Source organism: Eleutherodactylus coqui, chromosome 6 (genome assembly GCF_035609145.1).
Source record: "Eleutherodactylus coqui strain aEleCoq1 chromosome 6, aEleCoq1.hap1, whole genome shotgun sequence".
Classification (NCBI taxonomy): Eukaryota; Metazoa; Chordata; class Amphibia; order Anura; family Eleutherodactylidae; genus Eleutherodactylus; species Eleutherodactylus coqui.
The window spans coordinates 179,990,649-180,015,378 of record NC_089842.1 but is presented as its reverse complement, the minus strand read 5'-3'; the positions used below and the strand labels follow the sequence as shown (position 1 = coordinate 180,015,378).

At 44.9% G+C, this 24,730-nt stretch overlaps 1 protein-coding gene across 7 annotated transcripts in view; it reads right to left on the bottom strand.

Moving 5' to 3' along the window:
* The window catches only part of NUMB (NUMB endocytic adaptor protein), a 127,710-nt gene that overhangs the window by 62,519 nt on the left and 40,461 nt on the right, over window positions 1–24,730 (bottom strand). For 6 of the 7 annotated variants that reach the window (XM_066608349.1, XM_066608355.1, XM_066608352.1 and 3 more), the window contains exon 2: window positions 19,464–19,510. The gene's annotated coding sequence lies outside the window, so the exon portion shown is untranslated. Of the gene's footprint in view, window positions 1–19,463; window positions 19,511–21,909; window positions 21,977–24,730 lie in introns of all 7 variants that reach the window. The other variant, XM_066608350.1, reaches the window with a different exon arrangement.

Below are 24,730 nucleotides of genomic sequence, written 5' to 3'. Positions count from 1 at the left end.
TAAGGCCCGTTAAAATAGAACTTTTATTTTCTCAGATAGTATTTGGGCTGCCCCATACACATTGGATTATCAATGGCATCGGTTAGAATACCATATTTGTTCTTGGAGGAAAGACTAGGTAGGAGACCTGGCTTTTCTTGCTTGTCCCCTCACTAGTGTCCATTGTACGAACACAAGAAAAAATATAAAAAACTAGTCGCAGCAATAGGGTCACTTTCCTGCAAAACACAGTAAATAGTAAAAAAAATAAACCACTCATGTCAATTGGGCATAAGCTTTTGAAATGGGCCATTGATGAAGACTACTTCACTAGACATATATAAATATGCAAAACTCTTTGCATCCGTATTGATCGGGAACTACCAATAGGGACTCTAGACACACTGACCTTGTACATGGAATTTGGTCCTCACAGTACATTTTCTATTTTGTGATCATTAACTGGGTCAGTTATTTGCTCCAGTGCTTCTTCCGACCAATTACCATATCTAAAAATGGTCTAGTCTCTGTATGCCCAAATGTTGTTAATATGTACATGGCTGATATGCCCCAAGCAGTCGAAAAATTACAAATGCTTTGAAGCTAATAAGATCGCTGTATCACAGTAATGCTGAAAAATACTGCTCATCATGTATACCAGGACTCTGCACAGACAACCGACAGCTTTATTATGTAAATTATAGATGAACAGAAGAGTCACGTTTCCAAATATAGTTTGAAAAAGCCATTATACCCAGTAGTGGAACCCAGGTCAAAATACGAATGGGAGACAAACGGACTTGTGGGTCAATCCATGGTGGAATATGTTTTCATACATGAGACATAAATGGTACAACCTCTATGGATATGATGTGCGAGAGCTCCGATTAACAAGGGGATTAAGTTACTGCTTACGAGAGGCCATACACCCCCAGCATCCTGTAGAGGTCTAAAACATACCTCATGCACTAAATGTTAAACAGGAGCTTAAAGCACCGAAAACAAAAAATCCACACCAGAAGTTTGTCCTGTCTGGCGTTTTTGAAGCATATTAGGAAAACATCAGAACAATCCAAGAGCATACTGGAGCAGATTGCACCAGAAACCAGTCATGCATGCATCGCACCACATTTACTATGTATTTTTAATAATAATAATAATCTTTATTTGTATAGCGCCAACATATTCCGCAGCGCTTACAAAAACAGGGGAAATACAAAAAGACAAAAGTACAAAAATTACAGAACCACGGTTACATAGTAATCAGTTGATGGAAACAATAGGGGTGAGGGTCCTGCTCCAACGAGCTTACATACTACAAGTAATGGGGTGATACAGAAGGTAAGGGGGCTGGAGATGTGCACGGTATGGAGAGATGGAGAGTGAGGGATGCTATACACATAGACTATGGTCAGACATTTGGCCGTGTGACGGCAGTTGATGGTGGCTGGCAAGGATTGCAGTCAGTAGGTCAGGGAGCATGTTATCAGGCGGCGTACAGAGAGGTTTGTTTAGGGTATGTGGTATGCCTCTTTGAAGAGGTGCGTTTTTAGAGTATGCCTGAAGTTCTGCGAGTCCTGGATTGCCCGGGTATCCTTTGGTAGTGCGTTCTAGAGGACTGGTGCTGCTCTGGAGAAGTCTTGGAGGCGGGAATGAGAAGTTTGAATCAGAGGGGCGCGCAGTCTAGTTTCGTTAGCAGAGCGGAGAGCCCGGGCTTGGTGATGGATAAAGATGAGGGAGGCAATATAGGGGGGTACTGCACTGTGGAGGGCTTTGTGGATGAAGGTAGTGAGTTTAAATTGAATTCTGTATTTAACGAGCAGCCAGTGCAGTGACTGGCACAGGGCAGAGGCGTTCCTGCACAGGAAGAGGAGCCTGGCTACTGCATTCAGGATGGATTGGAGGGGGTAGAGTCTGGTGCAGGGGAGCATGATCAGCAACGAGTTGCAATAATTGAGCCGAGAGAGGATGAGGGCAACAATAAGTGTTTTTAGTGTGTCTGCGGTGAGGAAAGAGCGCATTCTTGCAATATTCTTGAGGTGCAGCTGACATGTTCAGGCAAGAGATTGGATGTAGGGGGTAAATGAGAGATCGGAGTCGAATATGACCCCAAGGCAGTGGGTGTGCTGTCTGGGAGTTATGGTGGCGCCACACACGGAGATAAGATGTCAGGATGAGGTCGGACACACCAGGAGGTCAGTTTTAGAGAGGTTTAGTTTTAGGTAGAGAGAGGACATAGTGTTAGAGACAGCGGACAGACAGTCAGTGATGTTTTGGAGGAAAGGTGCAGAGATGTCACGGGAAAAGGCGTATAGCTGGGTGTCGTCAGCGTAGAGGTGGTATTGGATGCCAAAACTCCTGATGGTCTGTCCAAAAGGGGCTGTGCAGATAGAGAAAAGGAGGGGGGGGGGGTCGAGGACCCCAACAGCAAGGGGAAGAGGAGGGGAAGGTGGAGCCAGCATAGGAGACGCTATTTTTAGGCACTTTCAGACACCTTTTTCAACTTGTACAAAATTTTGGTGCAGTCTTTCACAAACTAAGCCAACTATTAGGTGGGTATAAAGTTACACTAGACCGTCTTAAAACATGACAGGTTCATCACAGCTGGATGGAGATTCTGTTAAAAAAAATTTTCAATTATTTCTTTTTGAAAAGGTTTAACAAAACAAATCTGTTGAATTTTACAATTGCCTGCCTTAACATGCACTGCCTAACTTTTAGGCAGTATTAGTTGAAGTGCCCCATAGTGAATTGGGGGGAAAAAAAGTAAAAAAAAAAACAAACCCCATGATGTGAGTGAAACCAGCCTTAGGCTACCTACACACGGCCACGCGTGATATTGGCCCGTGAAGCCTGGCCTGATATTGCGCTTGTGTGACGTTCCCACAGACGCGGGGCGTTTTGACAAAAACATGTCCCATCATTTCTATGAGGTTGCGATACTACAGGGCGGCCTTACGCTGCATCGGAGGATCGGCAAGTCTTTCCTTTTTTTTAAAAAAAAGCGAAACCTTGCATTGTCCCAGTGTGTTTTCCTGTCCCAGTGAAGACAAAAAAAAAAAAGATGCGTTCTGAAGAACACGCAAAGATAGAGCATGCTGCAATTTTCTCCTGCACCGCGATATGGGAGAAAAAGAAAAACCACTTATGTATATGACTCCGTTCAAAAGAATGGGTTCATATTTGTGCGTCTTGCAAGATACATCTTGCGCAATTTCCTTGGTCATGTGAAAGCGCACACAGGCATGGAAAATCATTCTGGTTTACTCTACATTCCACCAAGATGCTCATCACAGTTCTGACCTCAGATAGACAATGTGTCTACTGCAGTATTTTGCCTTTGTTCACCCAGATTTATATTCATTTAAGGACTATATCATATAACGGGGTATTCCAACAACTCCTTTAGTAACTCAGACAGGTCATAGCCGTTAGGGGGGGGGGGGGTCTAATCTGTGTGTGATATTCCCTTACGGAAAACACTAAGCGCCAAATGCCCTCAATCAGAGGACATTATGAGCCTGAACCTTTGCTCTCCCTCTATATGAATAGAAGCATCAGAAATAAACAAAGGCGCAGAAACAGAAAGATTGGACTTGACATTTTCTCTTTTATACTTGGCAACCCATGAGAGAAAGTCAGCGAAGGAGCCTGTGGCCGAACGCCACCTTTCCCTTGGTATAGCCAAGAAGTGCCCCACACCTGTACTACTTGGTAGCTTGCATGTTACCTCTGCATTGCACTGCAATATTCTGTATGCTTTCTCATTTGCGTTTGGTTAACCCAAAGGCAATAAATAAACCCTAAATTACAGTGCACAACCTAGAACACATTATCCCGTTCATTTACTTTTATATCCTCCTGTGAATTCAGGAGTAACTTAGGAAAGCAAATAAAAAGTAATACAATCTCTTTATTACGGAGGAAAAATGCAGCACATGATGAGTATTTCTGCCGGAGGTGAAATGTGCTCACAAGGACGAGAATGAACATTTTGGACACAGTTATAGGATAATGCCAACTCTGTGCTCTGCAAACTTGAAAACAATGGAAGTCCGTAAAGCACTCGCTCGAATCAAGAATAATATTTACCTTGTCAAAATTTTAGGGACATGCTTCGTGCTTCATGTGGTTAACAGAGCAAGATGGCTGTGGGCCAACAATAGCAAAAAGACTGGCCAGGTACAGAGGCACGACCTGGCCCCACTGCAAAAATAGTCACATTCTACTCCCTTTTTTTCCCCATTTTGGGCCACCTTAAACTGCACTGCAAAACTAACCTCCGCATCCCCGGTAGTTACACCCACTGGGCACTCAAGAGCAAAAACATGGCTGCCTGCCTCAGTTTTCCGCTGATAGCATGGGGATGAGAATTTCTTTATGCATTCCTTTTATTCATAATTTCCCTGCTAACAGCTTCAAAAAAGTGGAGCCTCACATTAGGCTTCCAGGAAACAAACCGTTAAAAGCATTTCTTGCTTCCAAGTAGTTTCCGGTCTTATTCAAAGGTTCGAGTTGCAAATTTTCATCGGACAGCAAATGGACACCCATCCAGGTGTTGTCCAACCAGCATAGACCGTGAGCATTGCATGCCCTATTCTCATCTGAGATAGGCCGCCTGCACACGGGCGGAAATCCCGCCGCGGGATTTCCGCCGCTCAAAGCCTGCATAGGAGTGCATTACAATACGCACTCCTATGCAGACGGCCGCGGTTTGGCCGCGTGAAATGTCGCGCGGCAAACAAACCGCGGCGTGTCCTATTTTTGTGCGGGGCTCGCAGAGCCTCGCACAGATACGTCACTCACCCGGCCGCACATGAAAGAGCCGGGGCCGCCGGGCGCGGGTGTGTACGCGGTCGTCCCTGCAGGCGCTCGGGTCGGGTCCCGGGGCGAGAATTCTCGCCGCCGGATCCGACCCGCTCGTCTGCAGGCGGCCATATGGATGAGAATAGGACATAAGAAAAAAAAAAAACGAAAAAAAAAACGAAAAAAAAAAAAAACACAACAAAACAAAAAAAAAAAAATATCAAACAAACACATTTTATTTCAAACGAACCATCGATTGCATTCATAGCCTCCTAGGCTGTAACGGGTCTGTATACTGTCCAGGAAACAAAAGGACAGAAAACATATCGGTGTGTACATGCCCTTAGGATGAGCTCTCACACAGCTGAATTGCTGCAGAACCTTTGCTTGCATTTTGCAAAGTACAATGTAAAGGTGCACAGATGATCGTTCAAATTTTGTCAGAAACTGAGTTTTGAGCGATCATTTTGCATTAGGTTAATCAGCCCATTAGTAGCTAGCTAGCTTCATTTGCATGTATTTAGAGTACAGCGGGTGCTCTGTTCTCTAAATACATCACTACTGTTATCAGCGCTGCCTGCTGAACTCAGCAAAAGTGTGTTACATACAACGATTATCGCTCAAAAGATGGCTTTTAAGCAAATTTTCAGCAATAATCGTTGTGTAAAAGGGCCTTAAGAACAGAGTGTTAACAAAAAAAATAAAAAATCTGCAGTGAAGATGGTCATGCTGCGTATTTTCATATCCACAGCTTGCTAGCTTTGTTGCCGACATGCCAATTCTCACTGCATTATTCGTTCACTGCAGTGACTGAATTCTGCACCAAAAGTCACACTCCGGTTTTGGTGCAGATTTACTCCTCGATGTGTAATGATATACTTACAGCAGGTCACATAATGGCCAGTCAGCATTACATGGAAAGAAATGTCACTGTAGCTCATTAGCCAAAACGCTAGGAGATGGTGACGATGCGCTTACAGGTGTATTAGTCAAGTGGAAATAGGACAAGTCACAAATTAACCACTTAAAGGGGTTGTCTCGCGAAAGCAAGTGGGGTTATACACTTCTGTATGGCCATATTAATGCACTTTGTAATATACATCGTGCATTAAATATGAGCCATACAGAAGTTATTCACTTACCTGCTCCGTTGCTAGCGTCCACGTCTCCATGGCTCCGTCTAATTTCGCTGGCTTCTTGCTTTTTTAGACGCGCTTGCACTGTGCGGTCTTCTGCCTGGTGAATGGGGGCGCTTGTGCCGGAGAGCTGCTCACCGCGTCGTCATCGTAGCTCCGCCCCGTCACGTGTGCCGATTCCAGCCAATCAGGAGGCTGGAATCGGCAATGGAACGCAAGGAAGGAGAAGAAAATCCACGGTGCACCATGGGAGAAGACCCGCGGCGCCATCTTTAAAAGAAGAATAGAAGAAGCTGCAGAACGCTGATGCAGGTAAGTGCAATGTGCTTTTTAAAAACTAACCTATGCTTTCTTTTTAACAGGGCAGAATGCGGGGGTAAGTGAAAAAAAAATTTTTTTGCCGCTTTCGCCGCGAGACAACCCCTTTAACCCCTTGAGTGGCAGGTTTCCTACCACCCTGTCGTGCCCACCAGGGCAGGTTTTTTAAAATGGTCTAATCATTGAATTTCAACTAGTTTTGCAGTTGCGTCTCAAGAGCCATAACTTTTTCATTTTTCCATTGACATGGCCATATAAGGGCTTGTTTTTTGCGGGACAAGTTGTGATTTTTTAAACAGGGGGGAGGGAAAAAAGAAATGGGAAAAAAAGAAAAAAAGGGCCATGTCATTAAGGGGTTAAATAATGTATTAACTTCCTTCTCTGGGTCATTACGACGCACACGGATACCACATGTGTGATTGTATTTTTGATTTTTTACAAAGTAAAGGGAGACAAGTGTTTTTTTTATTTTTTTAATAATTTTGTTACTTTTTTTTTTTTTTAATTTTTTAAATTTTTTTTTTTTTTGTCTTTTTAGGGGACTTCCACAGGGACCCATCAGGACCCCTGATCACATTCCAGGGGTCCGATGGTGACAGCCCTTTACATGCTGCAGTGACAACCCTTTACATGCTGCAGTCACATAGACTGCAGCATGTAAAGGGTTAACACAGCAGAGATCGGAGGTTTTCTCTGATCTCTGCTGTAAGAGCTAGTACCTAGCTGTCCTCTGACAGCCAAGCACCAAGCTCTCCCTGCCACAGAGACCATCGGCTTGCTTCTGACAAGCCGATGGTCTCTATGGCAACTTGTAAACAAAGCAGGACATTGCCGACATGTCGGCAATATCTTCTGCTGGTTTTTCAAAGCCCTTGCACTGCTCTGTGTGGGTCTGTGCAGGCAGAGCACACTGTCACAGCTTGTGGCATTGTGCTCTGCAGCTCCCATAGTGATACATAGCCCGGAAATCTTCCGGGCTATGTCACTATGAGCAGTGGAGCTCGCCCCCGGAAATTTTCCGGGCGTGCCACTCAAGGGGTTAAGTACCAGAGATTTATCACTTCAGGTTTGTTTTTTCTCCCCGCCTTCCAAGAGCCATAACTTTTTATTTTTTTTTTATTGACAGATGTAAGAGGATTTATTTTTTCCAGAAGTTGTATTATTTTTTTAATGGTGGCATTTAATGTACCAGAAAACTTCATTTTTACTGTGGGATGAAATGAAGAAAAAAGGAATTTTTGCCAGTTTTACATAGAAACATAGTATGTAAGGCTGAATGAAGACAATTGTCCATCTAGTCCAGCCTGTCTATCCTCCTGTGTTGATCCAGAGGAAGGCAAAAAACCCCAAGGGCAGAAGCCAGATAGCCCTTTTGGGCAAAAAATTCCTTCCCGACTCCCTAATGGCAATCAGACTGTTCCCTGGATCAACCCCTAATAGTTCCTACCTGCCTGCCTGTATACCCGGATTAACAATTAACCTAAGATTTATATCCTATAATGTCCTTCCTTTCCAGAAAGACATCAAGTCCCCTTTTAAACTCCTCCTACAGATTTTGCCATCACCACTTCCTCCGGCAGAGAGTTCCACAGTCTAACTGCTCTTACAGTAAAGAATCCCCTTCTATGTTGGTGATGAAACCTACTTTCCTCTAATCGTAGCGGATGCCCTCTCGTTACCGTCGCAGTCCTGGGTGTAAACAGATCATGGGAGAGATCCTTGTATTGTCCCCTCATGTATTTATACATAGTTATTTGATCACCCCTTAGCCGTCTTTTTTCTAGAGTAAATAATCCCAATTTGGATAACCTCTCGGGGTATTCCAGTCCCATTGTTCCATGTATTAGTTTAGTTGCCCTTTTTTGAACCCCCTCAAGCACTGTGATATCTTTCCTGAGCACCAGTGACCAGAGTTGTACGCAGTATTCCATGTGAGGCCTGACAAGTGCCTTATATAATGGAAGGATAATGTTCTCATCCTTCGCCCCTATACCTCTTTTAATGAACCCCAAGACTTTATTTGCCTTTGCAGCAGCTGACTGGCATTAGTTACTCCAGTTTAGTCTACTATCCACTAATACCCCCAGATCCTTTTCCATATCACTTTTTCCTAGCGGTACTCCATTAATCGAATATTGGTGACATCCGTTTCTCCTGCCCATGTGCATAGTCTTACATTTTTCAACATTGAACTTCATTTGCCATTTTCCTGCCCAAGCCCCCAGCTTATCTAGGTCCGTTTGTAGCCGCACATTGTCCTCCGTTGCATTAATTATATTGTATAATTTTGTGTCATCTGCAAATATTGATATTTTGCTGTGCAGCCCCTCTATCAGGTCATTGATAAATATGTTGAACAGAGTGGGGCCTAATACTGAACCCTGTGGCACCCCGCTAGCGACTGTGGTCCAATCAGAGTACGAACCATTTATTACCACCCTCTACTTTCTATCATTGAGCCAATTTTTTACCCACTTACACACGTTTTCGCCCAGTCCGAGCTGCCTCATTTTGTATATTAGCCTATTATGTGGCACGGTGTCAAAGGCTTTAGAGAAGTCCAGATATACAAGATCAATAGATTCTCCCTGGTCCAGCTTAGAGCTTACTTCATCGTAGAAACTGATCAGATTTGTCTGACATGAGCGACCCTTCATGAATCCATGCTGGTGAGGAGTTATTCCCTTGTTCTCCTTGAGGTGCTCATCGATGGCGTCTCTCAGAATCCCCTCGAAATTTTTTCCCGTTACTGAAGTGAGACTTACTGGCCTGTAGTTACCAGGCTCACTTTTGCTCCCTTTTTTGTAAATTGGAACCACGTTGGCAATGCGCCAATCCAAATGGTACTACACCGGTCTTGATAGTGTCTAGAAATATTAGATATAGCGGCCTAGCTATCTCGTCACTTAGTTCCCTTAGTATCCTTGGGTGTAATCCATCTGGGCCCGGCGATTTATCAATTTTAGTCTTCTTTAGTCGCTTCCGCACCTCCTCCTGCGTTAGGTATGAGATATTTTGTGATGGGTTCATTTTATTCCCCTGCATCTCGTGTGGCATTTCCTTTTCGTTTGTGAATACACTTGAGAAGAAACTGTTTAGTAGATTTGCTTTCCCTCCGTCATCATCAATGATCTCTCCTGCATTATTTTTTAAAGGGCCAGTGCTCTCCCTGCAAATCCTTTTGCTGTTAATATAGTTGAAAAATAGCTTCGGGTTGTTTTTGCTCTCTTTGGCGATCAGTCTTGGTGGGTTCAGTTTTACTGCATTTGCAATGCATCAAAAATGCCATTTGAACTTTGTTCTACTGGTGAGTAAGATTACAGCGCTACCAAATTTAGATTGTTTTTTTTTGTTTTAAATGATTTTCTATTTCTAAAATTTAAATAATTTTTTTCTTAAAACTTTGTCAATATTGTCCGAGACCTGTAACTTTTTTCCCCATCCATTGGGCTGCAAGAGGGCTTGTATTTTGTGGTGTGAGCTGTACTTTTTTTTTTTTTTTTAATTTTTTTTATTACCACTACTTTTTAGTCACGTTTTTTTGAGAGCCCAAATTAAAAAACACAACAAACAAAAACACACAATCCTGCCATTCCTTTTTTAATGGACCATACACGATAAATATTGTGTTCTTAAGGGCTAATGCCCACGGCCGTATACAGCGTAAATCCGCGTCATTATGCCGCAGCTATTAGGTTCTTCTGTACCTAATAGCTCAATGTTCACGCTGCGGAATTCTACTGCGGGATTCCACAACGTGAAAGAAACCATGGCATGCTCCAATTGTCGTGGGATACGTGCGGCCAGCTTCCATTGTGGTATCGCTAAAGTATCGTGTGATTACGCGGCACTGTGATTCTGCATTGTCGGCGGTCACACGCTGTACTGCACATGCGCGCCGGCTTGCCAGGCAGGACGAGTATGGGGTCTTTGGGGGGTGTCGTGACGGACTCTGCTGCGATACTCCATTGGCGGAGTCAGCCACGGCCGTAGGCATGAGGCCTAATAGTTCAGACTTCTACGTAAATGACGAGACAAAATATTTGGGGCTTTAACAGGTTTGTTTTTTTAAAAAGGAAGGGTTTAACTTTTAATATTTTTTTTTAACTGTTAAAAAAAAACAAAAAAAAAAAACACCTTAATAAATAAATAAATAAATAAATAAATAAATAAATAGAGGGGGCGGAGCTAGCCACCGATTGAGTAGGTAGTGTGTGCTCTCAGCTTCCGCCCGAACCGCCGCCTGTAGAGACGAGCCAGCCGCCGCAAACCGCAAGAAACACCGGAGATGGGAAGGAGAAAAGGGGCAGACAGCCAGGAGCAGCAGAAAAACCCACCATCGGCAGCAATGGAACGTTTCCTCCGCTCCCCGGGAGGACCGCAGCCGCCGCAAAGCACAGCCAAGATGGCGCCGCACACTGCCGCGCACGTGGAGGGGAGACCGGCAACAGCAGAGCGCAGGGGGAGAGACAGCCCGGACACTCACCGCAGCGAAGCGCTGGCAGACTGTGAGGCTGACAGACAGGAGAGGCATGAGGGAGACCAGGAAACCCTCCAGGTACAGGTGGGAAGCAGCGGGAGCCGCGGAGGGGGGGGAGGAGAAGCATCCGTACACCAGACAGAGAGCGCCCCCCCCCCCCCCCGCCCCCACCCGGTCCATAGACCCAGCAGAAAGCAGCAGCCCTGAGGCACAGGGCAACACAGGGGAGAAGATACCCCCAGAGACCCACACAGAAATCCCCAAAGGCTTCAGTAAAGCCTAAGCAAGGGACTCACATACCCCCCACTCTGCATGGGGAGGCACAGAAGAGGGGCAGATGAACCCTGCGACAGGGGCAAGACAGAAAATCAGAGCTGACCCCAAAGCCCCCCCCCCCCCCCCACAGAGGCAGACACGAGCCCAGCAGGAATACCCCCATATAGAAGAGGCTGTGCGTCCCAGAAGCACTACTACCCCCAGCAAAACCAGCACTCCTATGAGAAACAAAGACAAGGTGCAAGAAATGGCCCGGGGGGGGGGGGGGGGGGGGGGGGAACAGCCACCTCAAAACTGCAGCCTGTTACACGCACCAGCACCTCAGACAGTGAGGGGGGGTAAGACTGTAGAGGAAGATTGGGACTGGAAGGCCCACCTAAAGGCGATTCCCACAAAATCAGAAATGAACTCGCTTCTACAGAAACTAGATGCAGCTCACAAGCAAGATATCGCAGCACTACAAGAAGATATCAAACACGTAGGACAAAGAGTGGAAGAAATTGAGGAGAATCAAGACACGATCCAGAACACTATAAAAGAACATGCGCAACTGTTAGAAATGCAAGCGCATCAGATCGCGGACTTAACCAGCCATATCGGCGACATTGAAAATCGTCACATGCGGAATAACCTCCGCATAAGAGGACTCTCGGAAGAGGTTGACAATAGCCAGCTGGAAGATTGGGTCATTGCATTTTTCAACCATATCCTAGACAGACCCATAGAGAATCACCTGGAACTAGATAGAGTTCATCGCGCTCTTGGCCCGAAACCCACAGACCCATCCAGACCTACAGAGGTCATCTGCCGGGTACACTTTTTTAAGGAAAAGGATCAAATACTTCAAAGAACGCGAACAGCTGAAGACCTAACGTTCAGGGGCCATTCAGTTGAGGTGTTCCCAGATCTATCAAGACGCACATTACAGCTACGACGGGCCCTGAAACCCTTGCTTAATGCTATGCGGGAAAGAAACATCCCTTATAGATGGGGATTTCCGCTTCAATTACAAGCAAGAAGAGGAGGGAAGACGGCAACCTTCAAGAATCTGGGTGATCTACCAGGGTTCCTAGGTACACTGGAACTACCACACATCGCGATCCCAGACTGGCCCTCCTTTAAAGGGCCCCCGGTGCCCCCACCAAGGCCAGAATGGCATAAAGCAGGAAAAGGGGGACGCAAAACAAGCAGCAGCGAGGCCAAAGAACAAGACGGCAATGGGACTTAAAATACCACCTCTGCCAGAAGGCCCAGATTCAATGGACACATGAAGCTCTGGGATTGAAAAGAACCCCCTCCTTTCACATTCCTCACCGACCGAATACGGTCCCACTCTAGATCCCCGGTAACGGGGTGGCCCTGCGGCGGGCTGGAAATCCGTCTTCAGTAGCAAAAAATTTTTTTTTATTTTTTTTTTTCTTGTTTTCTCCTTTCTCTCCTCTCTTCCCTTTCTCTCTCAGTCTTCCTTTTTTTTCTTTTTTTTATTCCATTCCTCCTTTATCCCACTTGTTCTCTATTCCCCACTTATCTCTAATTCCCCCGTCCTATCCCATTTCCCCCTCTCCCCCCCCCTCCCTCACCCGCATGTTACCCCATCACTTTTTCTAAACGCTCTTTTCTCACACCGGTTCTTCATGGTATACCACCACTCACACAGCTCTCGCCCTCTCCCAAGGAGCGAGTCACGGCGATGGTGAAGGCGGGGGGAGACCTCTGTTTTTGGCTTCTCCGCCTCCCACATAGGATACGCAGCCTCGAGCTGCATTAAAAGACATAATGTTTCCCCCGAAATATATTTTGGTGGGCAGCTGTGCCCTGCTCACTATGGTTTGCATTTGTTTCTATTCCCCCTCCCCCCCCCCCCCCCCCCCCCGTTGTGGGGATTCCTTGTGCTCCCCTTTTTTTGTTCCCCCCCCCCTTTTTTTAGTCTGTTATGTGTTTTTTTTTCCCTTTTTATATGCAGGTGGTGCTCTTTATGTTACAAAAAACAAAAGAAAAATGGCATGCGCTGGCATCCCCCCACCCCGCTGCCCACCCTTATCCCCTCTAGCTTTCCTAACCCTTTGCCCTCTACCCCCTCGCGCTTTACTAGTCAGGATCATGTGAATACAGGACAACGTCCCCCTATAAAACACCATGGCTAGCTTAAAAATATGTACTTACAACGCCAAGGGGCTGAACGTACCATCCAAAAGAGGCCAAATTTTATTCCACATGCAGAGGAAAGGGATCAAAGTTCTCCTGCTTCAGGAGACACACTTCAAGGCGGGTGAGATCCCGACATGCTCCACTAAAAGGTTCCCTGCATGGTACCATAGTCCCGATCCCAACCGCAAGGCAGGGGGCGTCTCTATCGCCTTCCATAACACTTTACAAGTTCAGCCCCTTGACGTACTACGCGACTCAGAGGGACGCTTCCTGTTTATTAAAGCAGAAGTGCTAGGTAAAAGAATAACATTTGCCAATGCTTATTTCCCAAACCAGGGACAGACATCCTTCGGATTGACCGTGCTGGAGAAGCTAGCAAGGTTTGCAGAGGGCTCAACCATTATACTGGGGGGAGACTTCAACCTCGCACTCAACCCGGAACATGATACTTCATCAGGTAAGTCCTTTGTCTCGCGGGCCGCCACACGCGCCCTTCTCAAGGAATTGGGGAGGATGCGTCTGGTTGACTTATGGAGGGTCATGCATCCGGATGGCAGGGATTACACATACCACTCATCTGCACATAACAGCTACAGCAGAATAGACTGTGTGTGGGTCTCTCACTCGTTATTGGACGCCCAGCCGACCAGCTCAATAGGACCCCTGATATGGTCAGACCACGCGCCAGTATATGCAGAATTCGCAGACACACAGGGAGACACTAGACAAAAGAACTGGAGATTAAATGACAACCTCCTAAAGGACCCCCTGTGCTTACAAGACGTTAAAGCCACTATAGCAAATTACATAATAGACCACAAGGACGATGAAACCCGGGCCCCGCTGAAATGGGAAGCGCTTAAATGCGTAGTGAGAGGAATACTAATTTCGCACGGGGCAAGGCTTAAAAAAGAGAGAGCACGTGAACTGGGGGACCTGCTGGCGAACCTCCAGGAACAGGAGTTAGCAAATAAAAGAGCGCCAAATATTGGGCTACAGGCAGAGATATCAACCTTACGGCAACGGATTAAGGCAATCCTAGACCAGAAAACCTTAGCTTACAGAGACAGGATGCGAGGAATCGACTTTGAATCTGGGGACAAATGCGGTAGGCTAGCGCAATCCCTACATCCACGAATGCCCCAGACATTCATTGCAAAACTACACAAATCTAGGGAGGACTTAGCTTTCTCAACACGAGATATACTAGATGAATTCCACAGCTATTATGACGGACTCTATAACATAGTAAAAGATCAGGAACTTAACGGGACCGACAGTAAAGAAGAAGAGGAGTACCTAAAAGAATTCGGTCCAGGCCCAATAGAGCAGGAAATTGCAGAAAACCTAGATCAAGAGTTCTCCCAAGAAGAAGTCCTAGAATGTATTGGTGAATTAAAATTAGGCAAAAGTCCAGGCCCAGACGGTTACACGGCGCGTTTCTACAAGCAGTTCAAAGACGAACTATCCCCCCTCATAGCACAAACCTTTAACGAGGTGTCCAGGGAAAATACTTTCCCTTCTCAAGCCCTCCAAGCTCATATAGCAGTAGTCCCAAAACCGGGAAAAGATCCAACACATTGTTCCAATTTCAGGCCAATATCACTGATAAACATTGATGTCAAAATGTTTGCCAAGCTGATTGCTAATAGGCTTGGTAAGCATATCCCAGGACTGATCCACAAGGAGCAAGTGGGCTTTGTCCCTGGAAGAGAAGCCAGGGACAACACCATCAAAGCTATATCCTTGATCAACCTAGCTGGAGCCCAAAACAAGCCACTGTGTCTACTCTCAGTAGACGTGGAAAAGGCTTTTGACAGGGTCAGTTGGAGATACCTGGAGGGGACCCTAAGACAAATAGGCCTTGGACAGAGGACAAGGGAACGAATCATGGCCCTATACAACGGCCCCTCAGCCAAGATTAAAATAAATGGAGCCCTTTCAGAACCCATAATGATCCGTAACGGTACCAGACAGGGCTGCCCACTGTCGCCCCTGCTATATATCCTGTCAATGGAATCCCTAGCCAATGCCATCTGGAGTAACATATCAATCAGAGGCACTCATGATGGTATCTGTGAACATAAAATGGCATTGTTTGCGGACAACCTTCTTCTGTTCGTATCAAATCCCAGGGTAGGACTACCAATATTGATGAAAGAATTCGCAAGGTATGGGAAGGTGAGCAATTTCAAAGTAAACCTACAAAAATCTGAGATACTAAACATAACGATCCCCCAGAGAGAAGCGCTGGACCTAGAAGAAGCTTTCCCGTTTAAATGGAAGCCCACATCAATAAAATATCTTGGAGTTCAACTACCTGCAACCCCTGCCCAGACCTTCGACTTAAACTTCCAACCCTTCCTTGCCAAACTTAAAGAGGACTTAGAAAAGTGGAGCCCACTTTATATATCTTGGACAGGCAGAATAAACGGAATAAAAATGGACACTTTGCCGAAACTTCTGTACCTGTGTCAGACACTACCAGTCCACCTCAACAGACGATTCCTGCTTAATATACGTTCGCTAATAAATAACTTTGTCTGGAGGGGCCGTAGACCCCGACTCAGACACACGCTCCTTACACGCCCCAAGGAACAGGGAGGATTGGGACTCCCAGATTTCACCCTGTATTACAGGGCGAGCCTGGGCAATTTTGTGCTATCTCTCCTAAGGGATAAGAGCACGAAGCTATGGGTAGAATTGGAGCACAATATCGCATCTATAGCGGTCCCGTGGATTCCGAGACAATATTTGAAAGAGATAAACTCCATCTCGCCGCAATTAGGGGAAGTACTCAGAGCATGGGGCACATTTGCCCAGAAAATGGGTTTGATCTCAGTCCTGGGACCATTGACCCCACTTATAGCCAACCCTCAGTTTCAGGCCTTTGAGAGATGGAACCAGGTCTTGTCACTACCTAACACCCCGGTCCCACGAATGAGAGACGTAACCACACAGGCAGGAGTGAGACCCCTGAGAGATTTCTATGAAGGAACCAGACCCCCACCAGGGGCTTGGTTAAAATATTTTCAGGTGAGAGGGTATGTGGAGTCCCTGACTCCCAGGGGATGTGATAACTTACCGCTGACCCAGTTTGAAACCGCATGCATGACAGCATCCCCAGTGACACACGGAATCTCGCTGACATACAGATTGCTGGTGGCCCGCGAGGTGGAGGACGACCCTCCCAGTTATGTGGCACAGTGGGAAAGGGAAATGGGAATAACGTTCACCAGTACGGACTGGAAGAGGGCTTTCCTTATGTGCCACAAAAGTACCAAATTTAGCAGAATACAAGAACAAAATTTTAAAATCTTGTCACGATGGTACAGGACACCGTTGAGACTTCACCAAATGGACGCACAAGTCTCCGATATATGTTGGAGATGCCAGAGTAGCATAGGAACAATGCTACATATCTGGTGGGAATGTCCACTAGTAGCCGAACTATGGAAAAGTGTGGAACTCCTCTACAATAGCATGGCCAGATCAACGGTGTCCTTTACAGCAAAAATGGCCCTACTATTAATGCTCCCAGGATCCATGGCAAAGATCAAGGCTGATCTCCTGAGATTGGCCATCCTCGCAGTCAGGATGTCTGTCCCGGGTTTATGGCGCTCCACGGCTCCTCCCACAAGGGTTATATGGACAGAAAAACTCAATACTCTTATGAGATACGAAATAGAGGGAGCAGAGGAAGAAAAAGACCGCGAAAGGTCCTATAATCTCTGGAGACCGTGGATCGCCATGAGAGCATCTAAACCCTTTGAAAATTGGTTGAATACGGGTACTATGGACCCTTAGGGATCTCGGAAACCCAAAAAAGTCATAAGCAAGACTTCCATCCCCTCCCTAATCCCATATCCCAACATCTCCCCCTACCTTTTACCCCCCCAGCCAGATACATGCCTTTATTTATTAATGCACCATAAAGTTGTATTTTTTTTTTCTTTTAATTTTTTATTTTTTGTATTTACTGTTTTAAGAAATAAATGTATTCTGCAGGAAAAGTCCGTGATACACGATTTAAGAGAAATCAGCGTGGCCACGCTTAAGCAGAATGGTAACTGCAGATCAATATAATGTAACACTGTTTAATGTTTACTGAAAATGTACAATAAAAAATGATTGAAACAAAATAAATAAATAAATAAAAAATGGAATTAATTATAGGGGACCTAAACTTGCGATCTGATTGCTTACATTATATACTGCAATGCTACAGTATTTCAGTATATCGTAATTTTTGATGTTGCCTTCCAAGCCCTGGCTCCAGCAGGGCCTAATAGACATCTATCTGTGGCAACTTTGGGAGGTTTCAATAGGCTCTGGGCTGCCATGCTAGCCCATCAGCACCCTCTGATTCTGCTTCAGGGATGCAGGAGGATGTCCCCTTTGCAGACTATTTAGGCATGCTGCCAGTTTTGCTTGCGGCACCTTAAACAGCCAACTTTGATCGTGGCAGATACCGGTGGCTGTCAGCTTTCAGTAACAGTCGATAGCTGCTGAATGTGGAGCGGACTCTACTGTGCGGTACTCCTAAAGGGCGTTGTAATTAAGAGATAATAATTCTGGAGGTCAATAGGGTATGTCTACACCAATAGAACTGCGCAGAGACATGTTCAACTGAAAAGGGGAATGGTAACACCCAATTGCCAATCTAGTCATGCATTTCCAGGACAAACAAGAGGATGGGCAGCACTCAGTTCTTAGTTTATAGCGAATTAATTTTATTTCACATAACGTAACAGAATATGTTTTTCTGACATCAGGGGAGCTGGATCTTCAAATAAAGTACTTATTGCAGCACTAATAATGCATAATCCAGTGTGTATTGGTAAAGAGTCTTTGGAGCGCATCAGTAAATAGCGAAGTGAACCGCCACCTGCCTTCCCTCCTGCAAGCTACGGCACCACGCTCAATAACAGCTTAGGGAGGCGGAATTTCTTCGCTATCAGCACCATTCATCTGACACTGACAAACCTGCTTAAGTGGTGTACAAGGAGCCCGGCGCTGGTAGGAAGTATAATCCATTATTTAGCTGGAGACAAAAACACAGTGCTACCTTTTCTAGGCCAAATCCGATATTTAAAAATATTCTCTCTCCTATATACTCGTGTCAGATAGATGGAAGGAGGAGATCAGCTTTCGGAGAGCTCTCACAAGCTATGGTGCTAGAAGCCGGCAGATTCACACAGCCCTGCCTGTTTACACAAACACATAGGCCAGACTCCCTGCATATCGCTGCATATGACAGCGTCACGTGCAGTTTTACGCATACAGCCGTGTGAATGAGCCCTTACTTTTATTCATATGTACTGTTCAAGGTGGGGGAAAAAAAGAAAGGTCACTAACTTTTCAAACGGTTTGTGCTTATGATAGTTAGTGTTATAACTAGCAAATCCCTTTATTGACCTAAAAAAATATCTTTATGCTGGCCATTAGGGGTCTCCCTCCCTCCTAATTTGTTGGCCACTGTCTGTTAAGTGAGATTATCTCATACTGCGGACTGAAGTATGGTAGGTCAGAAAGTGAAGCAAAGAAAGTCTATAAAAGTAGGGGGGGGGGGGGCAGATGCACAGACTCACACAGATGGATAGTAAATCACTCTCCCTTAGCTCTCACAGTACATTTATTCACATCTCCACTGCTTGGTACTGCTATGCATTGTCCTACATGAGGAGGATATGTCTGTGTATGCTACAGACAACAGGCTCCTTCCACTATTTGAGAGAATTGTGAATCAGAAGTACAGACTGCAATTGAAAAAAGTGGAAAATGCAAGTCATAATGGCCAGATAGTGTTTTTTCCTCCTGCATATGTATATAATAAATAGATGGCTGGACCATTGCATAGAACAAGTACTTCTTACCTCTAATCTCCATTTCTTCATAGTCTATAAGCTTGTGAGCAAGACCCTCATTCTTACAGTTTCGATTTTGGGATAACTCCTTTTAAAACAATTTGAAAATATCGCCTATACACAGGATAGGGGATAGCTTTATGATGATCAATGGGGTTCTCACCGCTGAGATCCCCATCGATCCTGATGAATGGAAAAAATATATATATACTAAAAAAAAAAAAAAATCACCAGCGTGCCTCTTTAACGAGAAAGCAAGCCAGGGAAACCTTAGTTTGTTTAGACGTGTCCCAGGAGTGGACCAAATGCATCCCATCTGCTGGACACTCAGCAGTGTCATCTATTACTACTCTGCAAGTACGACACAAAAAGACCTGCAGTATAATACACAATCACAAGCAAAAAAAATGCTATAAATACATTTCATTTCCTTAGGAAAAGTTACTCATTTACCTTTGAGGTTCCCCTCGTTTCCAATATCTCAGCTGCTTCTTTTATCCCTGCAAGAAGGAAAATAGTTAAAACATTTCGGCAATATCGAAAAAGGGAGTCAATTATTAACATACATTAAGGAAGTTACTTGCTATAATGAAAGGTTAAAAAAAGGGTGAAATGCCTATTGGAAAGACACGCTTATGCAGAAAACATCAAATGACTCAAAAATCTAAGGAACGCCTCACACGGTTATGTTAGAGTATGCCATTGGTTGATGTGCGCACTTGGCCAACAACCAGTGTGCCCCCTTGTCTTCTCAATACTGGTCTAGATTGCCAGGGGCTCCCCCTCCTACAATGGAGAATGCTGAATTGGTTCTTCTGCTCGCGGAATTCGCAATTCGTACCCGTGAATGTGAAGGAATAACTGAAAGTTCATGCCTTTCAATGTCCGTGTTTTGCAATTTGAATCAGCGAGTTATCCCCTTTCCTGCGAATAGGGAATAACTTGCAATGGTGGTCCAACCCCTTTAAATTCTGCTTGATGGCAGTGGCAATTATGACCGGCTAATATTAAAGCAGCAATTTCCACAGATTCTTCATAGGGCACCGAGGTGCTTTGAGGACACATTCATACAGATCTATCATTCCAGGACCTTGGGCAAACAACAGCTTGGATTGAAAACATAAGTCAGGCAAAGCATCAAGGGATTCAATCAGCATAAAACATTTCCTTAGAAGAAAATAGAAGGAGAAATATGTTAAGAGATTGCACAAAAAGCATCAATGCCTGGTTAATACCACGGCCTAAGAAGCCAAAGTGTTGCAGAACGTCACATCAAGAAGCCATGATTCAGCATCCACAACCACAGAGCGCAACAAACCTGTCACTTCCTGTAGTTAGGCTCTGAGAGGTTTCACATGCTGAGAAGTGCCAGACAAATTTGCAGACATCAAGTGTCTTAAAAACCTCTCACGGTATCCTTCCTCTGAGGTCAAGGTGTTTGCTCTAATAAAATCAACCAACTTACAAAAAGCTTAATAAATGGTTTGGTTTCTGTATGGGTTAAAATAATAGTTTATTCTTTACATCTACATATAGTTTTAAAGGGGTTGTCCAGTTACCCATACAGCTTCAATAGGGCTGTATGGGTTAACATAATAAAAATGAAACATCCTTACCACAACCGCCTCAATCCAGCGCTGTGGTCCCCGTAGTTGTTGTCATAGGTGACATCACAGGAACTCGGGTGACTCAAGAACCAACGAAAGGCTGCAGTAACATGGCACTCAGGATGTGAGAGCTAAAGCCAGGGGAATGAGCGGTGTAGCTACAGCAGTCACCAGAGTCACCTGTGATGTCACCTGTACCAACCACTGGGACCACAGCAAGGCTGCAGCTCTAGATACCGGTAGCCACAGAAAGGAAAGTATGTTTCAGTTTATGATTTTAACCCATACAGCCCTATTGAATCAGGGTCGTCTGATAACCAGACAACCCCTTAAACTACATGTACGGTAGATAGATTTAAAAAGTCAACCAATAAATAAGTGCAACGGCCTGCCATAATTAACCAGAAGTGCAAATGCCAGACAATTCCCCCACCGTGCCTTTACAAATGCCAACCGCCACATTGATCTTGGCACAGTAGACCAATTGTTGGGCACAGTGTCCCCTGAATAGCAACCACTCCTGTGTGACCTTAATACTGCTGAAATGGCATTTTTAAAGTATAATTGAAAGATCGGTAGATTGGTTTCAGAAATTTCTTCTTATTCACATGAATGAGCCTTACAGAAACAAAAGCACATGCTGCAGAAACTACCACATTCTCATAAATTATCCTAACAAAAGTAAACTGAGTAAAGGCTGGTTTAGACAATAATCATTGTGTGCTTTTTACAGCGCAAGGTGATCGCTCAAACGTTGAGCAATCACCTTGTGCTCCAAGCAGGGGATGCAGAAGACAAGCGGGACCGCTTGTCTTTTGCATCCAGCTATTCTCTGCTCAGAGCGCCCGGCTGTTATACAGCCGAGTGCTCCGAGCGGGGTATAGAGAACACAGCTGGACAGTGGTGTTCTTCATACCCCGGCTGTGTGCAAGGAGCTGGATACAGCTGAAACAATAGTATCGGCTGTGAATTCCTGATAGCTGATCGCTGATCTTTCAGCATGCTGAAAGATCAGCGATCACCGATGGCTTAACGAAAACTGCACGATGTCAGTGCAGTTACACAACTATTATTGCTCAAAAGAAGGCTTTGAGCGAAAATCGTTGTGTCTAAGAGGGCCTTAAGAATCAATAATAGCATTTATTTAAATATGTTAATAGTTTGGCCCTAATGACTTTGGAAACTCTCTGTGACATACTTTCTACTAACAGATAGATAAAGTGACTTAGCAGCACTTAGCAATAAGTAAATGAAAGAGGTCGTTCACATCCTTGTTTGTGAAAAGGACATACCTTTATTCAGAATCCCCAGACACAAGTAAAAAACGGACAGCACAGACATGATTGGATTCATTTGCACCTAAAAACATACCAGAACAGTAGAGAAGTAAATACTTAATTAGTCCACTGATAAGGATGTGAAAGTTTTATAGTCTCCGAATTAGTGTTAGGGGGGTCATCAGGCCAGCCGGGTTATCTGTGCTATAGTTTTCTCATACAGATGCTCCCCTACTTACAAACAGGTTCCGTTCCAGGAAGCTATTCGGAAGTACATTTCTTCATATATCCGAACAAATGCTTGTCTGGAGTGGGATCGTCGGTGGATCACGCTCCATATAACTTCGGGTGCAGGCTGTTTCTTACAGCCGGCACCCGGCTGCAGCAGCTCCAATGTGCCACCCCGCTCATCGGAACAGTTACTGTTTAAATCCAGCTGTGACGGCAGCATTTAAAGGGTTAACAGCTCCGATGACCAGCGTGGCACATCGGAGTTGTTACCGATTGGGTGCAGGCTGTAAGAATCAGCCTGCACTCTACATTCGGGGGTCCAATATGGCCTCTGTCGGTTACCATGGTAGCCAGGGAGCTTCTGAAAGGCCCCAGGGCTGCCTATGCAGAGTGCCTATCAAGCCGTGCCTATGGCAGTAAATGTCCTATTGGTGGCCCTCTACGTTGGAGAAGCGGGACAAAAACTCAACACAAGGATAAGGTCTCATTGTCATAATTAAAGAGAGAAAGACCGAATTACCTGTGGCGGAGCATTTTTCTAGTCACGGACACAATGTAGAACATATGAAATTTCAAAATACAAAGCAATAGAAGGATATGGTAGTGCACGTTTCTAACCACCTTTGACACTTTCAACAGAGGCCTAAATTTTTCAAGAGGGTACATGTGTGACTGGGAAGTATGAGAAATCTATAGCACAGATAACACTCTAGCCTGGTGACCCCCTAACACCAATTTAGAGACCATAACATTTTTTTTACATCCTCTACTGTTCTGGTATTTTTTTAGGTGCAAATTAATCATACCATGTCTGTGCCTTTTCATATGTATGCATATATAAATGCATGATTCTTCAGCTCTATTCCACAAGCAAGTGGAAGAACCAAAGTAGGTTAAAAGGATTGCTATAACATGCTGTATTTTTGTTAGCCATTAAAAAGGTATCATATCTACAAGATTACGTGGTTTCTCTTGCTGAGAACAATCAGAATTTGCTCTACTGGCAAACACGATGCCAAACCTTTTCCATGAACATACCTTGCATAGTTGTAGATGCAGAATGATGGACGACTTGTGTGCAGCAGCACAACCCTTATATATAGCATGCAATAGCCGACACCAACTAGCTGACACTTCCAAAGGTCTGTATCTTATGTAGCGTAGTCTAGGACACATGATGTGCCAATAAGACAATCCAGTCTACTGATAGGAGTGTCCAAATACTTTTGGTAGGATGGAGTATAAAAGAACAGATTTTCAGTCACAGAAATGTCTGCAACAAGGATGCAATGTGTGACGATACACTAAGGCTGAGTGTCCACGGGCGGGACGGAATATCGCAAGCGATATTCTGCTGCGGGGGAGCACTAATGTCACCGAGGATTTCCACAATGAACCCATCTTAATGTACATCGGGCTGCACTTTCCATAGTTATCCTATGGAAAGTGTGTCATGCGTGCTCCGCGTGCGATTTATCGCCGCTTATCACGCTATGACAAATCGCCCGTGGACAGCCAGCCCAAGGCCACTTCCACATGGCATTATTTTGCATCAGTATTTGTAGGCCTGGCAGCTAAGTGATTATCAATGTTGCCTCGCATCGCTGGAGTCCAGGGTTCAAGTTTGACCGAGGACAACATCTGCATGAAGTTTGTATATTCCTCCTGTGTTTGTGCATGTTTTCGCCCACACTCCCAAAAACATACGAATACATTAATTTAGATTGTGAGCCCCAATGCTGCAGAATATGTATGCAATATATAAAAGGTGTTTAAAAACAAAAGTACACTACAATTTGGAGAGCCCAAACCTGATTTAGGTTTACAAATACTGATGCAATACTGATGTGAGAACTGGGCCTAAGGTTAGGTGCACACATTTTTTGGTGTGGGAACATGTGCTGTCTGTGTAATTCCATGGACCCAGACCTATTAGCCTCATCGGACATATACACATGGACCCATTGTGCATGTGAAAAACACTCCTAGTTTGTCCTATTCCTGACCCTCTCACAGATGAGAAATAAGACACGGCAATGCATGGTAGGGTGTCCATATACATCGGACAGCACACGGAATAGTATCTGTGAGAGACTCTTGGGCGAAATTTACATTACGGGTAGTGTGCACCTACTCGTAAGGTGAATTCGTATAGCATTTTTGATGCAGATTCTGCATCGAAAATCCATGACAACTGACACCATATAGGCTTCTGATCCATATTCACATGGGATGGTGACGGGTTAAGCTCTCATGACTGGCTGGCAAGTCTACCAGGAAGGTAGAGACCAGTGTACATACAGAACCTACTCAATAGGTACACTTGGACTAGTGTGTGTGTTGGAGACAATCATGTCCAGCTCTAAAGCACAGCAGGCAGATCCATGCCAACACGTCATGTTGTACTACGTTATGTTTAACTATTAGCTGTGCAAGCAGGTTCCAAAGTGCATGGATGAAGTAGTGCAGCCTAAGATAGCACATAGGTGAAGCAGCATGGTCTCCATTATTAGGGGGTTCAATCAAAGGTGCAGAAAACAGCACTGCGACTCAACCATTCACTTACAATGCAAAACAGACACCCCTTTATGTCTATTTTCCAAGG